Genomic DNA, 21,952 nt, shown 5'->3' with positions numbered 1-21,952 from the left:
ACAGCACTCATGAATCATGAATTACAGACTGTGGTTAAATGAGATCATGTAGTGTAGAAAGGCATCCCGCTGGAATCAGAAGCAGCAGCCACCACTTCCTTTGGGAACTACTAGGGCCCATGGTGAATTACTGTTATAATTGTTGCATTTTGTCTCAACTTTGTATGGACTTTTTCATGCTAATTTAAAGATGCTCTTATAAACCATCTGCAAGATTGCATGCACCCTAATCAAAGGAAAGTGGTACCAACATTCAGTATCCTGAAGACACTACCAATAATAATATTTCAGAGCCTTGATGGAACTATGATATTTATATTCTTATACATGCGACATACATCCATTCTCTTTATCCCACCATGGTTTTGGTCAAAGAGGCTTGCAGGTTTTGAAAGGACTGCAGTGAGCTAGGAAAAGTGAACATCTGTATCACAGTGGATTTGTCACTTTCCAAATCTCCCTGATGCTATTTTCTGCGCATAGCTTTTATCTGCATAGCCTGGGCACAAAAATTCCACAATTGGCCAGTACTATTTCATGTAGCCATGTCATCCATGTCATGAAAAGCACAGTTAACCAATGTTTTGTCAGCTGTTGTAGGCGTACAACTCCCATTGTTTCTGCCTACTGGGCCATAGTTTCTGGGGTATGATGGGAGCTGAACATCTGGAGAGCTTTGTTGGCTACCCTGGAGGTAAAGTGATGATCCATGAGATGATCCACATTGCTCCATTTCCAGAGACTAGGAAAGTCTTATGTAAACGAGCTTGGTGTGTGAGGGTGGCCTTATGCGACCTTATATGGGAGAAATCCAGAAAATGCCTTTCCTCTACCACCAGAGGACTTGTGTAAAATCTGAATGTAAAAATCCCTTTTCTCCAAAGCTCTTGAGAATTTAAGAAGGAAAACAACACAACTCACTGTCGCTTTAACAGTGCAAGAAGAAATGCTTGTTGAATCTCTGATAAGGTTTTTAATTTTTTTATTTTGTAAAATGTATCAACCACTTAACCGAAAGGTCTCCACACTGCATACATGATTTATCAATAAAAGCAAGTATACATAACTAAATTATTGCTGAAATAAATAAGCTCTTAGCAGGTTGTCTAAATCAATATAGCAGGGAAGTTCCAATGCATAGTTTTAATTCGAACATTGGTTAATTTTTTAAAAAATAATTGGTTTTTCAAAAAAGTTTTAGTTGTCTTATTTTTATCTGTAAACCGCCTTGAGTCCCTGTCAGGGAAGAAGGTGGGGTATAAATAAATATAACAACAGCAGCAAAAACAACAAGCACTGCAATATTCAAAGATCTACTCCAAGCAGTTATGCAGCAAACTGTCACTCTTAAAAGTGCAAGTTATTCAGATTAAGGTGGGTCAAATCAAAGTCATTGGGAGGTGGAGAGTAATGAGCATCAGGCTATCCGTAGCACTCTATGCAGGTGGAGAAACTGGCAGATGGAAAGGACTATCACCGAGAAGTCACTACCCTCAATCCCTCCTTTTCTGAGTAGCATATGATCAATCTGCCATACTTTTCATAAGACCCCTCTCATAATTTCTCCTGTCAAAGAACTGCTTTGCAAGGGAAAGGTGCAAGAGGTTCCTACTCCACATTGCCTCTTGAATTCAGAGATCCTTGAGAAGTGGGAGCTCTCCTGCCTCTCCAGGGACTCCCTGGCACCACCAACCCACCCACCCACAAACAAACAAACAGAATGGAGCTTTCCTGCTTCAATCCATCTACCACCGACACTGTCAGAAGATGGATTGCATTATTTTTCAGAGCCACTCAATATCCGCTCCCTCCTCTCTGAAAATAAAACACATTTCCTTTCCTTCCAACCCCACTGTTCACAACCCCCTCCCCAAACCATGCATGTACACTACTCTGGATACATGTGTCAGATGAAGTCTGCTTTTTAAGGTGCCACAAGACTAAGAGGACTGCCCCTCTCGAAATCCCCACAGGAGACATTCCAGGGGTTTTGTGTGTTGTAAGAAGTCCACCTTCCCAGCTTATGCGCACAACCATTTGCGTATATTGGGAAAAAAACAGGGATAGCTCAGTCAGTAGGAGCATGGGACTTTTAATCTCAAGGTTGCGGGTCTCAGCCCCACGTCGAGCAAAGAGATTTCTGCATGGCAGAGGGTTGGACTAGATGACCACCGTGGCCCCTTCCAACTCCATAGGCAGCTAGTCTATGCACCAGGTAAGCACCTGAGGGTCGCCCTATATATACATTACCCCCTTCCCTTCGGAAATGCAGAGGATGCTGCCAAGAGCTTTTCTCTTGCTGTACGGATTGCAACCCCATTGCTGCTGCTTACCTGAGCTCAAAGTTTCCCACAGACATTCCTCAGGTAGGAAATCGCCTACGGGGGTTTGGGGTGTGTGTGGAAAGTCACACTGCTCCAAATAACTCCCTCCCCGCTAGCGGTACAGACCAGGGAGCGGATTTACCTGCCCGCAGCCGCTGTGGCGACAAGTTGGCAGCGCCCGCTTCGTCCGTCGCACTTCTTGCCTCGGGAGCCTGAAAACCAAGTTAGGCAGGAGTTTATTACGGCGCGGAAACCTCCCCTGCCGCCGCCGCCTCCGCCGCTCGCCCCAGAGATGGTCATCCCCGGTCGCTTTTCCACCCGCGTCTCGCCTCCTCGGCCGGCAGCTTCGGCTCTCGCCGTCGCGGGGGCCCGCGAGAAGCCATGCTGGGTCAAGCGGGAGCCATGCAGGTGCGCCGTCGCCTCCAGGCTGCAGCAGCGGGCGGGGAGGGAGGCAGGGGGGAGGCACGGAAGGAGGCGGGGGGGGGCGGGCGAGCCCCCCTGAGGGAAGGCGGAGAGGTGAGGAGCGCCAAGGGCGAGGAAGAGCCCAGCGGGAAGCAGAGGTGGGCAAGGGGCAGCGGGAGGGCACAGCGGCCGGAGAACAAGCGCCCCCGGGCGCGCCAGAGGCAACGGAGCGGCCGGCTGAAGGCGCCGCGGCCGCGGGGAAGGGGTCGCCCGAGGCGCGCGCCAACCCTGCCCTGCCCGCGGGGCGCACCTTCCGCGCCTCGCCCGGGAACACGCCGCTTTCCGCGCCGCGCTTCTAGAACAGCCTTGGCGTTTCCAGCCGGAGCTGCGCTTCCCCCGCCCCTTTGGCGGAGGCCCTCGGCGTTCTGCGCTCCGATTGAGCGGCTGCCACGTCGGAAGCCCCGCCTTCGCCCGGCACGGAGAGAGCGCTACCGTAATGCTCCCAATAGCCGGCGCCTCCCCGGCGATGATGGAAGCTGGACGGTGTTAGAGCTGAGTGCTCGACACCCTCCCCGAAACGCGCGCACCCAAGCAGCACCCAACTTGTCAGTGCGACGTCTCGTTGCCTAGGACGTTTAGAGCACCGACAAGAATTAGACGCTCTTGTTTGATGGGAACGACAGTGAGATTGAACGCATTATTGGCAAGAAAAGGAAGGCCTTTCAGATCTGGCAAAGAGATAGAAACATTCGCAGGAAAACCCAAATGCTTATTCACAAAGCTATTGCACTACCAACCATACTGTATGCTTGTGAAACATGGACCACTTATAAACATCATGTCCAGCTCCTTTATTCTATCAAGGGTGTCTCCAAAAAATTTTACATACCACTTGGGAAGACAGGCGAACTAATGCCAGTCTACTGGAAGAAGCAAAGATCACCAGTGTCAAAGCAATGATTCTTCAACATCAACTTTGTTGGACTGGTCATGTTGTGTGGATGCCTGATTATTGTCTTCCAAGCAACTACAGTGGTACCTCGGGTTACATACACTTCAGGTTACATACGCTTCAGGTTACAAACTCCGCTAACCCAGAAATAGTACCTCGGGTTAAGAACTTTGCTTCAGGATGAGAACAGAAATCATGCTCCAGTGGCGCGGCAGCAGCAGGAGATCCCATTAGCTAAAGTGGTGCTTCAGGTTAAGAACAGTTTCAGGTTAAGAACGGACCTCCGGAATTAATTAAGTACTCTATTCCCAATTTAAGAATGGAAAGCGTAATGCTGGTGGTCAGCAAAAGAGGTTTAAAGACTCTCTCAAGGCGAATCTTTAAAAGTATAGCATAAACACCGACAACTGGGAAACACTGGCCTGCGAGCTCTCCAATTGGAGAACAGCCTTTACCAAAGGTGTCATGGACTTTGAAGATGCTCAAACTCAGGATGAAAGGGAGAAATGTGCAAAGAGGAAGGCACGCCTGACAAAGCCTCACCATGATCAACTCCTGCCCAGAAACCTATGTCCCCACTGTGGAAGGAGGTGTGGATCCAGAATGGGCCTCCACAGTCACTTACAGACTCACTGTTTAGATTGTGTTCATGGAAGACAATCTTACTCGGCTATGAGTGATCTCCAAAGAAAAAGAGATGCTCTTGTGGGGGTAGGGGGCGTTATCGCATTCTAGGAGACAGAGCTGGCCCACCCATGAGGCAAGGTGAGGCGACCGCCTCAGGCAGCATGACCCATGGGGGCAGCAGATATTAATCTAGACCTTTGTAGGAAGTCAGGTAGGAGCAAGGGGCAAAGAGACAGGCCTAAAAAAAGCACTGGCAAGTGTGGTGGTGGAGGGTCATACTTTTGTATCTGAATTGCAAGATGTCCTGTGTGCATGTCATTTACCCTGTGTGAAAGGAGAATTCTGTTGTGTTGTGTTTTCATATCTCTCTCTCTCTCTCTCTCTCTCTCTCTCTCTCTCTCTCTCTCTAACTGGTGTGTGGATCAGGGTGGGATCAGGGTGGCATTTGAACATGCATAGAATTGTGTTTTGACAGGTGTCATTCTGCTGCCTCCGCCCTCAGTGAAGTTATCACATTATAAACAAACTGACAAGTGAACTGATTGAATGCTCATGTTAACAGACAGGTCTCACTTTAGTCAACCAGCTGTCTACAGGACGCTGTGAGGAAAAACGCACTCACTGTTTCCAAGGTAAAGAGATTGTTTTACGTTGAGAAAAGCTTACTGCAGTGGAAGATATTGAACCAGATGGTCCTGGAGCTTGCAGTAAAATAATGTGAAAGAGAAAAGTTGATCCTTAAAGTACACTCTGTTGATCACAACCAACCTGCTTTCGGATGACAGTTAGAGCAGCGTGTGGGCGGGCATCTGTATAGCTCTACATTCTTTAAACTTGCAACATTCTATTTCTGCTGCAGCAGCATCTAGCACCTTGGGGGACTGAAGAACTTAACAGCCATGGACAACTTCATGCATGCTAAGAAAAAAAAAGAGAGAAAGCTTTGACCACTTCAGACCAATTGCAGCAGATTAGAGAAGGGAATTCCTCGTGGTCCTTTATGGCCCTCCACCATATTCCTGGAAGCACTTCAGTCTGGGGAGTGAAACACTTAACAGCATTAATTGAAAGTGAAGAAATTATCCAAACCAACACGAACATCTTTGCAGTGTAAGGAATTTAGTTCAGTGTTTGCCTGTCCATATAATCAGCATGCTTTGATTTTTGGCTTCAGATCCTGATGATTTTCACAGACAACTGTGTGTGGTTCATTCACGGAAAACAAGAGAAGAAATGCAGAAACTACCACTAATAGAAACAACTTTCCATTGAATATATTGTTATGTGTTTCTGGGTGCCAGACTCCACTGGGTTACAAGTTTCTGGGTGCCAGACACTGAACCCCTGGATTCAGCAAATGTTAACATATGAGCCAGGCCATTTTCCTGGTGAGGAAGTTGCCTGGGGTGATGGGCTATCAGGAGAACAGAAAGAGGGTGATGAGCCATTAAGGAAGCCAAGGAGAGGGGTGTCTGAGCCAGATGGCATATGGGTGGGGCCCCTTCTCTAGCTTGGAGAAAGTGAGAAGAACAAAAGCGAGAGTTGAGGGTTTGCTGTGATGTGACCTAGAGGAAGAAGCTGTAGGCTGGAAAGGAAAAGAAAAAGGCATGGCTAATTCCTACTTGAATCCAAGGCTGTGACTATGGGAGAAACAAGATCCCCTGGGGGTGTTGATGCTAATAATAATAATTTATTATTTATACCCCGCCCATCTGGCTGGCCCTCCCCAGCCACTCTGGGCGGCTCCCAACAAAATATTAACATACAATAGTCTGTTAAACATTAAAAGCTTCTCTAAACAGTGCTGCCTTCAGATGTCTTCTAAAACTCTGGTAGTTGTTTTTCTCTTTGAAATCTGGGGGAGGGTGTTCCACAGGGCAGGTGCCACTACTGAGAAGGCCCTCTGCCTGGTTCCCTGTAACTTGACTTCTCACAGCAAGGGAACCGCCAGAAGGCCCTCCACACTGGACCTCAGTGTCCGGGCAGAATGATGGGGGTGGAGATGCTCCTTCAGGTATACTGGACAGAGGCCGTTTAGGGCTTTAAAGGTCAGCACCAACATTTTGAATTGTGCTCGGAAACGTACTGGGAGCCAGTGTAGGTCTTTCAAGACCAGTGTTATATGGTCTCGGCGGCCGCCCCCAGTCACCAGTCTAGCTGCTGCATTCTGGATTAGTCGTAGTTTCCGGGTCACCTTCAAAGATAGCCCCATATAGAGCGCATTGCAGTAGTCCAAGTGAGAGATAACTAGAGCATGCACCACTCTGGCGAGACAGTCTGCGGGCAGATCGTAATAGGCTCAGTTTGTACATATGTGTAAATAAGCCAAAAATCTTAAAGGCATCAGTCTCCACTGTTCCTCATTCCCAAAAGCTGAAGACAAGGGGGAATGCGATGCCTCAGAGAAGGGTGTGCACGCTGGAGTGGAGGAGCTCCTTCTCATTGAGCTCTCTACTCCCTGGGAGCCTGCTGTGAAAAAGGGGGTGCAGGAGGGAAGTACTGCAAAGAAGGGCCAGCTGCCTGGAGCTAAGGAGCTACTGCTGATTTGTTTCCTCCACCTGTCTCTGCTGTGTCTCATTTCCAGAAAGAAACACAATCCGTAGGTGAGCACCTGGAACACCTGGAATCTCACACTGCTCTGAAACTGGGGTGGTGGTGGTCTTGAAAAACAACTTTTAGTGCACCTTCTCTATTTGTCAAACCACATAACAGCCTTGCTTTGTTGGTGGACTTACAACAAACAATTGTGCTGCTACCTGCAGATATATTGCAATAGGAAGGATTAGTATTTCCTCTACGCTGCTTTCAGATTACTATGCAATACAACACACAAGAAGAAAACACTTGCCCGTATACTATTATTAAATCTTTCAGTAACATGTTGACTGACAGCCAGAGGAAAAGCATTCTTAGTAAGAATTCTTCTTACTAAAGGATCCTATTCTTAAGGGTTGTGTTCATGTTAAATTACAAAACAAGAAGAGCATCTGGTTTGCAAATCATCCTTCAAACTTGCCTGGTTTGCTTTAGATTTTGAATTACTAATCAACAGCGGGCACTGTTCCTAGAACAATCACTTTTAAAACATACTGGTTATACTGAACAATGCACAAATCATGCTCTAAATGAGTTTCAAGGTTCTAGTCTTTTCGTTTAATAGTCTTTAATTTTCTTTTATTGCAATTCATCTCCTCCTTTGTATTTCTCTTAACACATTTTTTCCCCCTCCCTCTGTTAAGTACAAGTTTGTGTATTGATGTGACCCATGGGAAATGCCCAATGGGGTAAATATCAGCTTTAGATGGGGCAATTTCAATTGGGCAAATGGTGGTGAGGAAAGTCTCAAATTCCCTTTCCCCTCATACCATGATCCTACTCTGAATCAGGTGCCTGCCTGCCCCTACAACTTATTGTAAATTGCTACTATTTTAAAACAAACCCACTAGATATCCTATTCACAGGTCTCCCTTGTCATGTTCAGTTTGGCCCTCAGTGATCTATAAGCTAATTGTCTTCATGTGGTTGCATTCCTTGATGGCAGAGATGTAACCATGAAATCAAATTGCAGAAATTAGAGCAGCAGGATTACATTTCCCTTTTAACAGGTAGAAACAAGAACTTAACTGACCCAAACCAAACTCATATATGGTAGCAAAAAGCTCTGTTCAACAATAACATTCTTTTGCTCCTGCTAAATTTAAGAAACCAAGTATTGGCTGGCTGCAAAGTAACGGAAGCATTTAGAAGCAAACCCAAGGGATGGTTTTGGTGGCTCATTTAATGTAATTATGGTAAAAGCAAATGATTCTCTGGCAGCCTTAGAAAGCATGCCCTCCTGCACGTTCGCAAAGGCACCAAACTGACATTTGGAATACGGAAAGCCCCAGCAATTGCCTGTGGCTTGCTTTATTTTTAAAATGTCTAAACATTACCATGTGGCCAGACATGTCTCTGAGAGGTCAGAACCCACGGTGCATGTAAGGAGAAGATGGATTGATTTGTCTTTTTATGTGCAACAAATATAGCTTAAACGGTTATCACAAACGTTAGCATTTATTGTTATTCCACACTGGCAAAACTTTAGCAACGTTGTTCATATCCTGTTTTGTACAAGGTCATAGATCTGCATTTTAAAATTGAGACATGATCTGATTCTCTCTTCTGCAGGAGATCCCCAAGCTGGGCTCCACAATTTTTGAAGGTATATATCAAATGGAATTTTCCCATTGTCTTCAAAGCGATGTAAATTACAGCTGCTGCTTAAAAATAGGCATGACTACATTTCTCAGTTTATAGTTACACGCTACTCTGTGTTGAAAAGAGATTTTGGAATATCTGAAGGTCATAGTCTATTCTTTGCTGCCAGCTATATAATATTTTAACAGTATTTCATAAACACGCCAGAAATACACACCTCATATTGTGCATGAGTGATGCCATTTTGGCCACATAAGGATGGCACTTGGAGACTGAGTTCACTATTAGTTTGTGGGGGGGGGCAATCCCCCTAAATTCCTTGGTCTAATAAAAATTAGAATGAATCAAGGTTTGATTAAACTGTGCCAAACTCTGCTGGATTCAGTTCATGCTAACAATCCAGCCCGGCCTGGCATAGCTTGCTGAGTGTGGGTCATTGGAGGAACAAAGCTAATAATGGCTGAGCCATTAAGCCATCAAGAAAGCCATTAGGAGAGCAAAGACTATGCCAGACAAGGAGGGGTGCTACCCCTCCTCCAACTGTGTGCTAGTGGACAGAGACAAAAGGGTTTAAAGGGGGTACGGTTTCAGTTTGGATGATGTGAGCGAATAGGAAACAAGTGTCAGTTTGGGAAGCTGGGGGGGCGGAGGGAAGAAAGAAGGTGGGCTCAGTGGCACAACTTCATGCTCTGGCATGGAGGGGTGTGGAGAGCAGGCGGGGCTGGGGTGCATCCTGGGGGCATGGTGCACGTACTGGGGGCGTGGCGCCCAGCGCAGGCGGAGTAGGCAGCTGCGATGACACCCCACTGGGATTGCGCTGCCAGGAGCGGTGCGCTCCCCCCGCACTCCTCTTCCTCTGCCAGTGGGTGGGTTGACTGTTTTATTCTGCAGAGAGGGTCAGACATGATTTGGGGGGGGGGGGGTTGGAATCGGAGGCTGCAGCAATGTGAATGCTCTGTACTTTCTGCATCTAGACACAGATTGTATATATGTGCAAATAAACTGTATATCATAAAGACACCACAGAGTCCGCTGTGCCTCATTGTCCAAAAGGAAACACAGAGTGTGCTAAGCGACCCCTGGAATCCTGCACAGCTCAGAGATTGGGGTGACATGTAACACTACTATTATAAATGGCTATATGTAGTCCATATAGTCAGAAGCGGTGACTCATCACTCCCCACCTTAAATTAGCTCAAAATCTGATACAATGGTGTAACATGGAGAACCGTATGGGATTTGGCTTTCCCTTCTCCTGACCACACAGTATTACTTATTTCCATGAGTCATGCTGAAATATTGTCATGCACTAAAGTTGTTCTCTGTGGAACACTGTAGTCTGGAGGTGTAGTTGATTCTGGGATGGGGGAGCAGTTGGTGGTTTTGGCTTTGGAAAGGGAGTTCAGTTTTGGTCTAGTACAACTGTGATTCTGTTTTAAAAGCACTTTTCTCTCTCTACACATGAGCAGAATCCCATACATGTGCTACCCAAAACTCACAAAAAAAGATACTTTCAATATCCTTGTCCTCAGATCTGTAACATTTTCAGTAGCTTGATTATAGAAAAGAAATTATTGCTGAGATACCCTCAAGGTTAAAGCAGTAGGTTTTCTTCATTGCCTTGTCATTCATTAGCAGGGGAAGGGAATGAGGGAGATTCCTCGAGAAATGGTTAAGTGATGGAGTTCGAAGAGCGCTTGCTGAAGTGTTTTTTGATTTTAAGCAAACTTCCTGGAGTTAGACTATAACGCCTTATTCCTTGTTGGCAATTCCTTGGGCCCTGTTTGCACAGCAGAAGCAAATAGTTGGATGACGGAGCATGTAGACTCTTCAGAGGGCTGATTTATTAAAAAAATTAACCAGCACACTTCACAGGGGCTCTTAGAATACGAGAAAGGGATTTCCCCCCTCTAGTGTTCATACATCAATACACGTACAGTTTCTGGATTATTTTGAAAGGGATTTATTTTTATGTGAATCATAGGACTTATGCATACTTTGTAAAAAATAAATAAATCAGAGTTTGAACTCTTTCAAAGTTATGTACAGTGGTACCTCGGGTTATAGACGCTTCAGGTTACAGACTCCGCTAACCCAGAAATAGTACCTCGGGTTAAGAACTTTGCTTCAGGATGAGAGCACAGAAATCGTGCTCTGGTGGTGTGGTGGCGGCAGGAGGCCCCATTAGCTTAAGTGGTGCTTCAGGTTAAGAACAGTTTCAGGTTAAGAACGGACCTCCGGAATGAATTAAGTTCTTAACCCGAGGTACCACTGTACTTAATACTTAAGAGTACATTCTAGAAAGTTAGTTTATAACTTTCCAGGCCAATTAAAAAACTTTAAAAAATGGAATAATTCCTTCCTCTCCCTTGGGACTGTACATACACCATACCTTTAAAGCATACCACAGAAGCAAGCTCATCCTGCCTGTACCATAGATGTCAGCTCCTGAGGGTCGAGGCACTTTCACACACCCACACCCCGTGTTTTTTTTGGGGGGGGGGCCGGGCCCCTCAATGGTTCAGAGGACATTTGGCTCTGCCCCAGGCTTCACGCACTAACACTAGCATGACTTCAAGAATCACATTAGGTCCCCTCAATCATCTTGAGAAGATGGCACCTCTGGCCTGTACCAAGGGCTTCATGCTTTCAGCATGTACCAAGAGTGGCCTGTGTGTAGGAGTGGAGCTGTGGAACCACTTTCCTGACACCAAGATTGTTGCACAGCTACACCCATGGTAGAGCTGGATTGGCTTCCTCAAAGCACCCACACAATCCCATCTACCCACCACCCTGTCCCACCTCAACCTCCATCCAGGTGAGCTGCAGCAGTGCTGGTGTCAGAAGAGTGGCTCTGTCCCCCCCCCCAACATGGGCCACCATATGTACGCGGCTAAATATATAACATGGGAATACAGCACACGTGTCTTTGCAAACACCAGCGTTATGCAAATACACTAGACAGAGGAGTAGGATAGGATATGGCTTCCTGTCAAGGGTCCATGTGTGGCAAACCCAGGCATGCCCTCAGTCTCATGTGAGAGACAAGCCCATGGTGAAATGAAGCCACTGGGATGATGCTTATTGCACGATGCCATTTTAGCCAAACATTCATGCAAAACTAAAGGTTTTGCAGTGCAATCAGAGTACAAAATTAGAGTGGAAAATGATAATAAGTTTTTCACTGAATGTGCATGCTGTTGTCATACAGCAGGAGGCTCTCAATCTCATGGTCATGGGTTCAAGCCCCATGCTGGGAGAAAGAGTCCTGCATTGCAGGGGATTGGACAAAGTAACCCTCATGGTCCCTTCCAACTCCACAGTTTATGATTCTGTGATTCTATGAAATGTAGTTCCTAAATAAATAAATATTCCTGAACTAAAACAAAGTAGGACAGCTCGGCATCCCTGTGGGTATCATTCTATCATGGGCATAGCCAGGTTTTTTTTTAATTAGGCGGGGGCACTTTTGTTGTTGATTGGTCAGTTAGTTAAGTATTCTACAGTGGTACTTCTGGTTACGTACTTAATTCGTTCCAGAGGTCCGTGCTTAACCTGAAACTGTTCTTAACCTGAAGCACCACTTTAGCTAATGGGGCCTCCCGCTGCTGCTGCACTGCCGCCGCGCAATTTCTGTTCTCATCCTGAAGCAAAGTTCTTAACCTGAGGTACTATTTATGGGTTAGCAGAGTCTGTAACCTGAAGCGCCTGTAACCTGAAGCGTATGTAACCTGAGGTACCATTGTATTGTTTTACTTGATCTGGGGGGCACAATTGCTCCCCTGCCCACCTTGGCTACACCCAGGCACTCTATGCTATTTATGTATTGCTTATATACAAACAAAACAAGTTCTCATACTTTTAGAAACTCCCATCTGATCATGATACTTAACTGAACTTCAGCTTGAAACTGACTGCTGCTCTAAACCGGTGGTTAGCTGGTCCAAAGCATCCTCCCAAGGAATGAGCTATGTGTAAATACAGCATGATTTTTCCACAAGGGGGCACCAAAACATATGGCACTATACTATATAGTGGTACCTCGGGTTAAGAACTTAATTTGTTCTGGAGGTCCGTTCTTAAACTGAAACTGTTCTTAACCTGAGGTACCACTTTAGCTAATGGGGCCTCCCACCACTGCTGCGCCGCTGCCGCACGATTTCTGTTCTTATCCTAAAGCAAAGTTCTTAACCCGAGGTACAATTTCTGGGTTAGGGGAGTCTGTAACCTGAAGCATCTGTAACCCAAGGTACCACTGATATAGCTAAAACAGGGAAACAACTAAATATTAACTCTTTCTTGCTTGGGAAATAGTTGCTATTCTCTCTTCAGATTATAGGCAAAATACATTCATTCTATTCAGTATTTTGTTTAAGAATAGGACCAGAATACAGAACACTACTGCAGTTTCCTGGGCTCTGATTTATATTTTCTATGTCACTACAGGACTTTGATGGATGTGTATTCTTTCCTTGCAGACCTTGATGATGGGGAGAGCATCCATCCAGGGGGGGAAAAAAACAAGGGAAAGGGTGTGGATTCTGACAGTGAGTTTTCCAATCCAGTGCTCTGAGTAACAATATTGCAAGGTACTGAACAAACAGAAACAATGGATGGCAGTCACAAATTACAATCACATGCTCAATTTAAAAAACAGGTGATTTCAGTGTCATATGTTGTGAATAACAATGGTTGTGCATTCCACAAGTGGAATTTAAAATATTATCTTAGTAAGGTTTTATGTATCAGAGCAGCATAGCACAACATGCAGCTGAGTAATCAAGAATATATAGGAATGTTCTGGCAATATTGGGCTACATGAAGGACACAGAATAAAAATGAGTCAGAGGAGGCCAGGAAGAGAACAAAAACCAGCAGAGATAGGTAGGTATCTGTATCCTTATCTGAAACACCTGAATTAAAACCCCATCTTTAGCTTCATGCTGTCTGGGTAGCCTTGGAAAAAAGTTGTTCTCTGTCCAAATTTCTTTCCCCATCTATAAAAGAGGAATAAAGTTAACTTAATTCAAGTCATAGGCAGTAGTGGCTGGGACTTGTGGGGCTGAAGGCAGGGAATCTGACAGTGGGTGGAACCAGTTTTAGTTTTGTCCCCATCTTTCTCCGTACTGTGTTATACAAGGGCAAAACTGAGCCTAAGGAGGAAGATGCCAGCAGTCAGGTCCACCAGCCCCTACTGTGGATGTAAGTAAGAAGGCAGGGAGGTAGAGGCTGACTGAGGGCCAACCGAGGTTGGTGGGTCAGAGCCCTGTTTACCTTAGTGGATGGGTGATAAATGTGACCCCCGCTGGTCATGGGGATGTAAGTAGAATGAACAAACTACCGGATCTTAACAGTGCCATACTATGCCTAAGGCTGCAATTGTACAATTGTTCTGCTGAACTCGGCGGCGTGTACCTCTGAGCAGGTAGGCAAAGGATCACACCAGAAACCAGTCAAGCATTTTAATTATTATATGTATTAATAATGACTGATAGTCAAATAATGACTCGTCGTTCTACTGCAACAAGTTTGACGTGTGAATTTAAAATGCTAGGTTCTCTTGCATTCCAATATTAAGCCACATATGACTTGCTTATTTTTTATATTAAAAAACAACAACCAGTGTTTCTGTTGCATTTTCTACAATGTACACAAGGAGATGTTAACAGTATGACCATGAGGGGGAGCCTTGGCATTACTGATTCTCATCTGCAAACATTTCACTATGAAATGGTAAAGGAACAAAGAGCAAAGAGCAAGGCTTTACTAAAAATGCCTACCAACAATAATACTAAAATATTACTTCGGGTAACCCCCTCAAGGCTCTTTAATGTGCTCTCAGTTTTGTCCAGTGAATGCAGCTGGAGACATGGGACGCACGCCTGGGAAATGCAGGTACTTTTTCCTCTCTGAGAGTTCTACCTTCCAAACAGGAAGATGGGCAGACACTGTTTAGATCTGCAGCAGTTCCTGGCAATAGTGAGATCTGCAGTTTCTGTCCTGAGCTCCTTTGGGAGGAAGGGCAGGATATAAATTCAGTGAATACAAACAAACACTGTGGACCAAAAGGGGAGCAATGTAGGCAGCACTGCCCTTTTGGCATCACTGTAGCATGCCAGTTGCTGGGGAGCACAAGAGAGGAGACTATTGTTGTATGCGGGTCCTGATTTTGATCTTCCCAAAGACATCTGGTTGGCCACGATGGTCCTTTGGCAGGCTCTTACTAATGTTGCTACTGCAGTGTGTGTATATTATTATCATTATTATTATTATTTGAATTTATATACCACCCTATACCCAAAGGTCTCAGGGTGGTTCACATAAAAAGATCACAGTATATAAAATTAAAATAAAACAATAACTCAATAATACCCTCCCCCCCAAAAGAGCCACATTTTAAAAGGGTATGGGATGTTGAAACAGTGCAGCAGCTCCCTGCATCTGGGATTTGTGTTTGCATCTCTGATACAGAGTGAGGAGGGCACTAGGGAAAGCATATAGCTGATTCCCACCAACACAACCCATCTACACAGTTTTGCATTTTGCTCCTGTTGCAGAACAGCTATGCAAGGGAATATAGGAAGCTGCCATGTACCAGATTATTTGTTCATCGAGCCCGGTATTGCCAACTGTGACTTCTGAATTTCGGAAAAACATCTTCCTACCCTGGGAGAGGTCAGAGACTCTTTTGCATGTGGAGTGTGTGTTCTACCAGAAAGCTATGCTCTCCACAGAATGGGTACTTGTGTAGTATTAGAGGAGATGGGCCTGCGCCCATCAACTGTCCTGCCAGCAAGGCAGGGAAGCCAAAACATTTCCAAGTATAACTGCCCTGAACATAAATGACCAGATATTGGGTTATTCTGGCAGATAGCAGAGCCAGGTGTCCCTGCCCAGCATGTCAGGTTTAGGATGCTGCTTTAGCAGTACAAAGCTTGCCTAATATGTGCTTGTTTGGACCTCCCAGTTTCTAAAATGTCAAGAATTACAATAGAAATATGAGAACAAAACAAAAAATGCCAATACATTATCCAGGAGCTATCTCTCCCAATCTCTTAGGAACCAACACAGGCTTGTATTCTGTGTGCAAAGGGGCTGAATGGGGTTAACACCCAGCTGAAGAAATGTTGGTTAGTAGTGTGTATATCAACACGTTAATCGGTTTGTCCGTTGATTGCATCTGCAGATGTATATATGAATAGCAATAGCTGTAAAGAAAAACTGCATTTTGTTCTTCCACATGTAAAGCAGGAGACGCCATCTTAGGAAGCATTTCCTCCTGGGAAAGCCACAAATGGTTATCTACATATTAGCATGTGGGTGAATGGTAGTCATTTGCAGCACTTTTTAAAAGATGTGGGTCTCTTTCAATGAAATCCAGCGGGTGGAATTCAAGGATGCATGCTTCCGCTTGTTCCATCTGCACAAGCATCCCAGTTTGCCAGGTCTGCTGCCCTACCCCTGTACAGTCCTGGAGTTGTTCACACCCTTCTGAAACAATTTTGGGGTATGTTGGTGCAGGGTCCATGGGGGGGGGGGAGAGAAAGATGGAGAAAAGCCCCACCGGGCAAGCAGAAGTCCTTGCACAGGGATTCCACTGATAGGGCTTGTCGGGTGAATCCCGCCCAGTGGCTTTTCCAGAATATTGAGAACTTAACTCATTTCATAAAGAATTCCAAGGCATCATGTGGATTTACCACCACTGGTATGAATGAAGCTTAAAAATTTACAGCCACTGCATTTAAACTGGTTCTCTCATATGCCATAGAGAATTACACCAATGCAGACACATAAGCTGTTCTGTCATACTCCCCTGATGCTGATCAGTGCCTTTCATGCACTCTCATAAGTGCACTCTCATAAAACCTCTCTTTGTGGAACTAAGCCAGGGAGTTGTGGCATGAGTACACAAACAAAGCCAGGTCATTGAGATGTGGCTGACAGCTCATTTATAAACCTTGGCATTGCGTCTCACTTGTTATTTGCATGCCACCGTCAGGTTTGTTTATGAAATATTTCCTGAGATTCAAGTCATGGGACTCTCTTTGAAAGTTGTGGGAGTCCTGAAACAAACACCACACCCAGCTTTTTGAAAATGGCTACATTCCATCCTACCTCACAAACATTAAGCTTTTGTCTCTTAATGTTTACTATTGGATAAATCCTATGGGCCTCAATCAATATTTTCTTCACCTTGGAAACAACACTTAACTCTATCAAAATGGCTGCCAAGCCCAACTATCAGTGCCTCCTTGAAGGCCAGTTGCGTGTCGAGACCCAGAGACCACCCCTTTGTTGATGAATAAGACACAAGGACACAGATATTAGGTTAATGTTATTGAGCAAATTTAGGTGACAACTTTATTGGTTACAGAATGTGAGCGGTATTGGCTTAGGCACTGGAATTGACCCAACTATATCTGACTCCTGCCCGTCATGCAGGGAGTCCAGTAAGGGTCAACCACCGGTAGGGGGAGCCCCATCAATGCAAACCAACTCGGGTTCCCGTGGCATGGCCCTAGCCCAGCCCCAGACTTCGGACAAGATCCACACCCCTGGATTCCTTTAATGGAATACCCTTAAGCTTGGAGGCCACACCTCCCCTCCCCCATCCTAAGATCAACCAATGCCTAACCACCAAACCTGACAAAGCTGTGACGATTGCTACAAGGTAGGCGAAAACCAAATGGCCCATCCCAATTTGCCAAGTGGAAAAATTCCTACCAGATAGTATCCAGGGGCAGAGAACATCCCAACTGAAAATACTAAGGTGGAAGCCAGTACAGTGCAACCTGAACAGCAGGAAAAGCTGGATGGAGGGAAATACATATTGAAAGCAAATCCCCTATTAGAATGGTTAAAAACTAGCTGCACACACAGTGCTGGACCCCTTCAGGTAGCTATGACTTTAGGCATGGTAGTAGAGGTCCAAGAGCATTTTGCCATGCATGGCTTTCTGAATGTTCCCCTTGGTTAGCCTTCGCTGTTGTTTTGAAAGCACCTGTATGCTGTTATTGCATTTTATTTTCCCACAAGGGGTACAGGGTACATTTAATACCAAAGTCTGTACAAAGTACAAAGAGCACTCACAAAGTAGATGGCATAAGGTTTCACATGAAGATGCTTTTATCTTCCTTTCTATCACGAACAGGAAAAAGGTGTCATTTGGCTTAATAAATCAAATGCAAGAGCTATCGAGGAAAATAAACAGAAGCTGTATTCTAGATAATATCAACCATTGTGTATTGTGGGTGACTTGACTTTGTTCTCTCTTGGAAAACCAGTACAACAGGTAACAGGATAGACCTTTTGAGTTCTTGTTGAGGAATGGGATAGAATATTCAAAAAAACATTTGAAAACAGGCAGGAATTGCTAAGCACACATCTGCAAGAAGGCACAGAAGGAGTTAATAAATTTGTGTGGCCAAATTTTGAGGGAGACTCTCAGTTTTAGCAGATGAAGCAGCATACATTTCTTGCATAGGACTGTCTCTTGGTATGAGGTCTGTGGTTGACAGTGATGGGAATGCATACGTACATGCTGAATTCTTTGGGTTCATTTCAATCTCAGACCAAACTATAGTAGGCATATAGGCATATAGGTGCCTTTTATGCCTCTTTTCCAACTCTGCAACAACCTTAGTGAGAAGCAGTGAACAGAAACTTGTTGGTGTTGAAATACCTTTTTGTATGGAGGAGCATATAATTGTGTGAGCCCCCAGCACAAACAGAACAGCCCAGACATATTTTTACTATTTTGGTGCCCAGCTCTAATTGTTGACACAAGCCTCCAGGGTGCAAGCCAAACTAACAGTTAAAGGATTTGTTTGTTTTTTGCTCCGTTGCCTCCTGCTGTACACTGTAAATTATTCAAAAAAGGCTCCCTGCCAGCTTTTTTTTTTTAAAAAAAAAGTCTCTTCATTTAAGCATTATTTATTATCAAGGTTTATAAGCACAGCTGGGCCTACCACTATCTCCAGTGGCACCCACAAAAGGTTTCAGTAACTGTTTCCTCAGAAATCCACAGCACACAAGAGACTGTTTGCTTTTCCTGCTCAGTTCTTGTCTGCACTGCCTCAGTTGCTCTTATGTTGAACGCGTCTGATTAACATGCCTATGTTTCATTGGATGCCAGGATTGAATGCTCACCCTCCCATCTGTTCTGAACAAAGAGCTTATCTCTGTGGGCCTGCACAGTGGTGGCTGATGCAGGTACCTCTCCACCCTCACCCTGCCGCCAACATTGATGGGGTGGCTGATGTGGGGTTAAGGGTTGGTGAGGTATCCTTTTCTGCTCTTGTAGACCCATTATCCCATGGCAACCATTTTCTCTCATGCCACATGCTCCACATCAGCCATTTTGTGCTATGCAGTTCCCCCATGGCAGCCATTTTGTGATCTATCTGGCCTGGTGCCCATGGCAGTCATTTGTAACTAAAACTAGAACTTTTTCAATACTCCTCTGGCTCAAAAAGGTTGGCAACTCCTGCCACATATGATTCCCTTACCATCACTGTTATGTATTGGGTTTAACACTTTTTATGTTACGAGGTGCGTTCTAACCAATTGTATAAGTGTTGGTAGACGAACGTTCTAATGGCAAGTAAGCGCATGCACTTTCAACTGTCAACTGTCAACTGTCAATGGTAAGTTCATGTTGGGGCTTCTATTGTGTGGTCCTGTGAGTTCGGGTTTTGTTTTCCTATGAGTGAGCCATTGTCACTGACAATGTTGAATAAACGTAGTTGAGGAACTTATTCTGCCTTGGGCTTCTGACTTTTCCAAACATTTAACATTGGCAATGAGGATGGGATGTATGAGCTCCCGCCGACTGCCAGAGGCCCAAGACTGCACCGCAGCACTGCCGCCTGCCACCTCGCAGTAAGCGCGACCTCACCGCCCCGCTGGACTCACCAAATAGTCCTAGAAACAAGACTGCACCTGCCGTGTCTTCGCAACCACCCACAATCGCACAAGTGACTGCTCCAGGTCTGAGGATGGCCACCAGTTATAGTCAGCCGTCACCGGACTTCGATATGAGCCATCCTGCAGAATGGCCGCAGTGGCTCCGCTGAATAAGGAGCTATGTCCGACTACAAGGCTTCACTAGGGCGGCAGACAAGGTGGAAGTGCTACTGACAGTGCTGGGAAGTTCCACCATCACTCTACTGGAAGGTCTGATGGCACCCAGGGACATAGAGGCATTCACTTTCAATGAGCTGACACAGGGTATGACAATACACCTCGCGCCCCAGCCAACTAAGAACCACCGCCACTATGACTTTGCTCACAGTGAACAACAAGCGCGAGAGTCATGAGTGAATACATCACAGCGCTCCAGGCGATTGTGATGTATTCAAGAGAGCAAATTCAGAAGGATCCTTCCCTGCCAAAATCTTGTTGTTTTTTATTTGATGGGGGAATCTTCAACAGCAGCAACCCTATTGTAAATAAACCATTGACTCTGTGCTATGTGTATATCAGATATCACTTGTGCAGGAAAATTGAAGGGCTGGATGTATAGTAATTAAATATATTCTAAAAAGTGGCATTTTTTATTTTAAAAAATCAGCCGTGCCAAGGAATTCCACATTTTCTAATGTCATTGCAAGCTAAAATGACACAATGCTCTTAAGTGTGCCTGTGTTTATCAGGTTCCTGTTCCAAGTTTCCAACTTTATTTTCTGGGAAAGGGCACTATTTCATAGAAGACACACTAGAGAAAGACAAAATAAAAGTGAAGGCAGCATAGTGTATGTTGTCTTGCTTATAAACAGAGGGGTAACTGTAAATATGCAGACTGCAGGTCAAACGTCTGCCAGAAGTTGATGAGAGCAGCAATTTATATGGAAAAGGTCAGAGTGAATTAAGAGACTAGCAAGTGAATGAAAGTGGTAATTAGTCATTCATATTTAGCTTCTTAGTTACTTTGTTTTCCAAGACCAGAGCTCACTATGTGGCCGGCTCAAGATGTCAGCCTTCTTCACTGTAACCCTTTGATATTTTTGGTGTTCCCACAGCAACAGACGTTGGGCCATTATTGTTTTTTTCCATCTGCTCACACAGTTTCCACTAAGCTTTGGAATGGAAACCTATGTCACCATGTCTGTGAGAGAAGAAGCATGCCTGCATACAGGATCTGAAATGCTTGCACAAAGAAAGGAGCTCAGGAGGAAGCTGAGTCAGACCCTCACCAGGTATAAACTGCTGGAACTCATTTGAATACTCAGATGCTAAATTTGATTTCTAGCACCTTGGTTTGGTTCCTATTCAATGTGACGGCAATGAAATAGGGAAGCTAAAGACAATACTAAATGGAACAAGTTTTTCAAGAGCTTGCTTAGGTATTGGCCAGATCATGAAGCGATGCAGATCAGTGCATGAAAAGGTCTGGGAGAGACACTTATCCAGAATCATGGATAGTCACTGCAAGTCAGCGTGGACCAGCTTCACCCTTATGTTGTTGAACTCCAGATCCAGATCATGAGGAATGATGGGAGCTGTAATCCAAGAACATTGGATTACATGGAGGATCCTCTGGAGGATACCAGAGTGCTGTAGACAACATTGAGTTTGTGGTCCTTCTGTACCATTTCCCCTGATTGTGGGATTGGCTGGGTATCTTTAGAGCTTGTTTTGTTCCTGAATCGTATACTTGCTTACATCTTGACAACTTACAACTTGATCAGTCAGTAGAGCATGAGATTCTCAATCTTAGGGCATATTGGGCAAAAGATTCCTGCATTAAAGGTAGTTGGACTTGATGACCCTCACAATTTCTTCAGATTCTACAGATTTTATTATTCCCTCTCTTCACTGCAACATGCAAGAAATAAAGACCAGGAAGCTGATGCCCAGAAGTCCATGTCTGAAACGATAGCTCCAAGGTAGTTGCTAGTTTCTTCAGGATTCTGAAGGAGAAAAGTACACCCAGTGCAGTCCAGCTAATTGGGTATGCCCACATTATGAATAGCTTAGAAGTAGACAACTTGCCAACTGAGAAGAGTTAGAACCAATCAGCAACTCTCCCCTCTTCTACTTCCCCACTGAGCTCAGACTGCTCCAGAGACAGCTAATGAGTGCTTCACACAGTCCCAGGAAGATAGTTCCCTAACACCAGAGGCATTTTCAGGGAATAATGTTGAAATATGAGATGAGCCAAAGGCAATTTATTGTGGTCCGAGGCCGTTGCAATCCTTTCGTTGAGCATGCTTATTCTACACAAAGACAGTTAATATGGAAACTGGCCCATGGCCAAAAAGGAACAAGAATCAGAAATAGACTTTCTGGTCCAACAACATGTTTATGTTTGGGGATTTGGGGGTTTTTTTGGCGGGGTGGTTTCAGATGCTGTGAATCCCTTGACACTACATATCACTGTCTGCTGAGTTAAAGCTGAAGTCATTCTAAGGTAAGAGGATGTCAAAGACTGTTGTGAAGATGACTATTA

The 21,952-nt window shown here is 44.9% G+C and overlaps 1 protein-coding gene across 9 annotated transcripts in view; it reads right to left on the bottom strand.

The window, feature by feature from the left end:
• The window catches only part of P4HA2 (prolyl 4-hydroxylase subunit alpha 2), a 50,076-nt gene extending 44,961 nt beyond the window's left edge, over positions 1-5,115 (bottom strand). For 2 of the 9 annotated variants that reach the window (XM_083728526.1, XM_083728522.1), the window contains exons 1-2: positions 5,074-5,115; positions 2,467-2,536 (exon numbers count right to left, since the gene is read on the bottom strand). The gene's annotated coding sequence lies outside the window, so the exon portion shown is untranslated. The other 7 variants (XM_083728524.1, XM_083728521.1, XM_083728525.1 and 4 more) reach the window with 7 other exon arrangements.
• Between the last annotated feature and the right edge of the window lie 16,837 nt (positions 5,116-21,952).

This window comes from Podarcis gaigeae (genome assembly GCF_964106915.1).
Source record: "Podarcis gaigeae genome assembly, chromosome: 2".
Taxonomy (NCBI): Eukaryota; Metazoa; Chordata; class Lepidosauria; order Squamata; family Lacertidae; genus Podarcis; species Podarcis gaigeae.
This window is presented reverse-complemented; position numbering and strand designations above follow the sequence as displayed.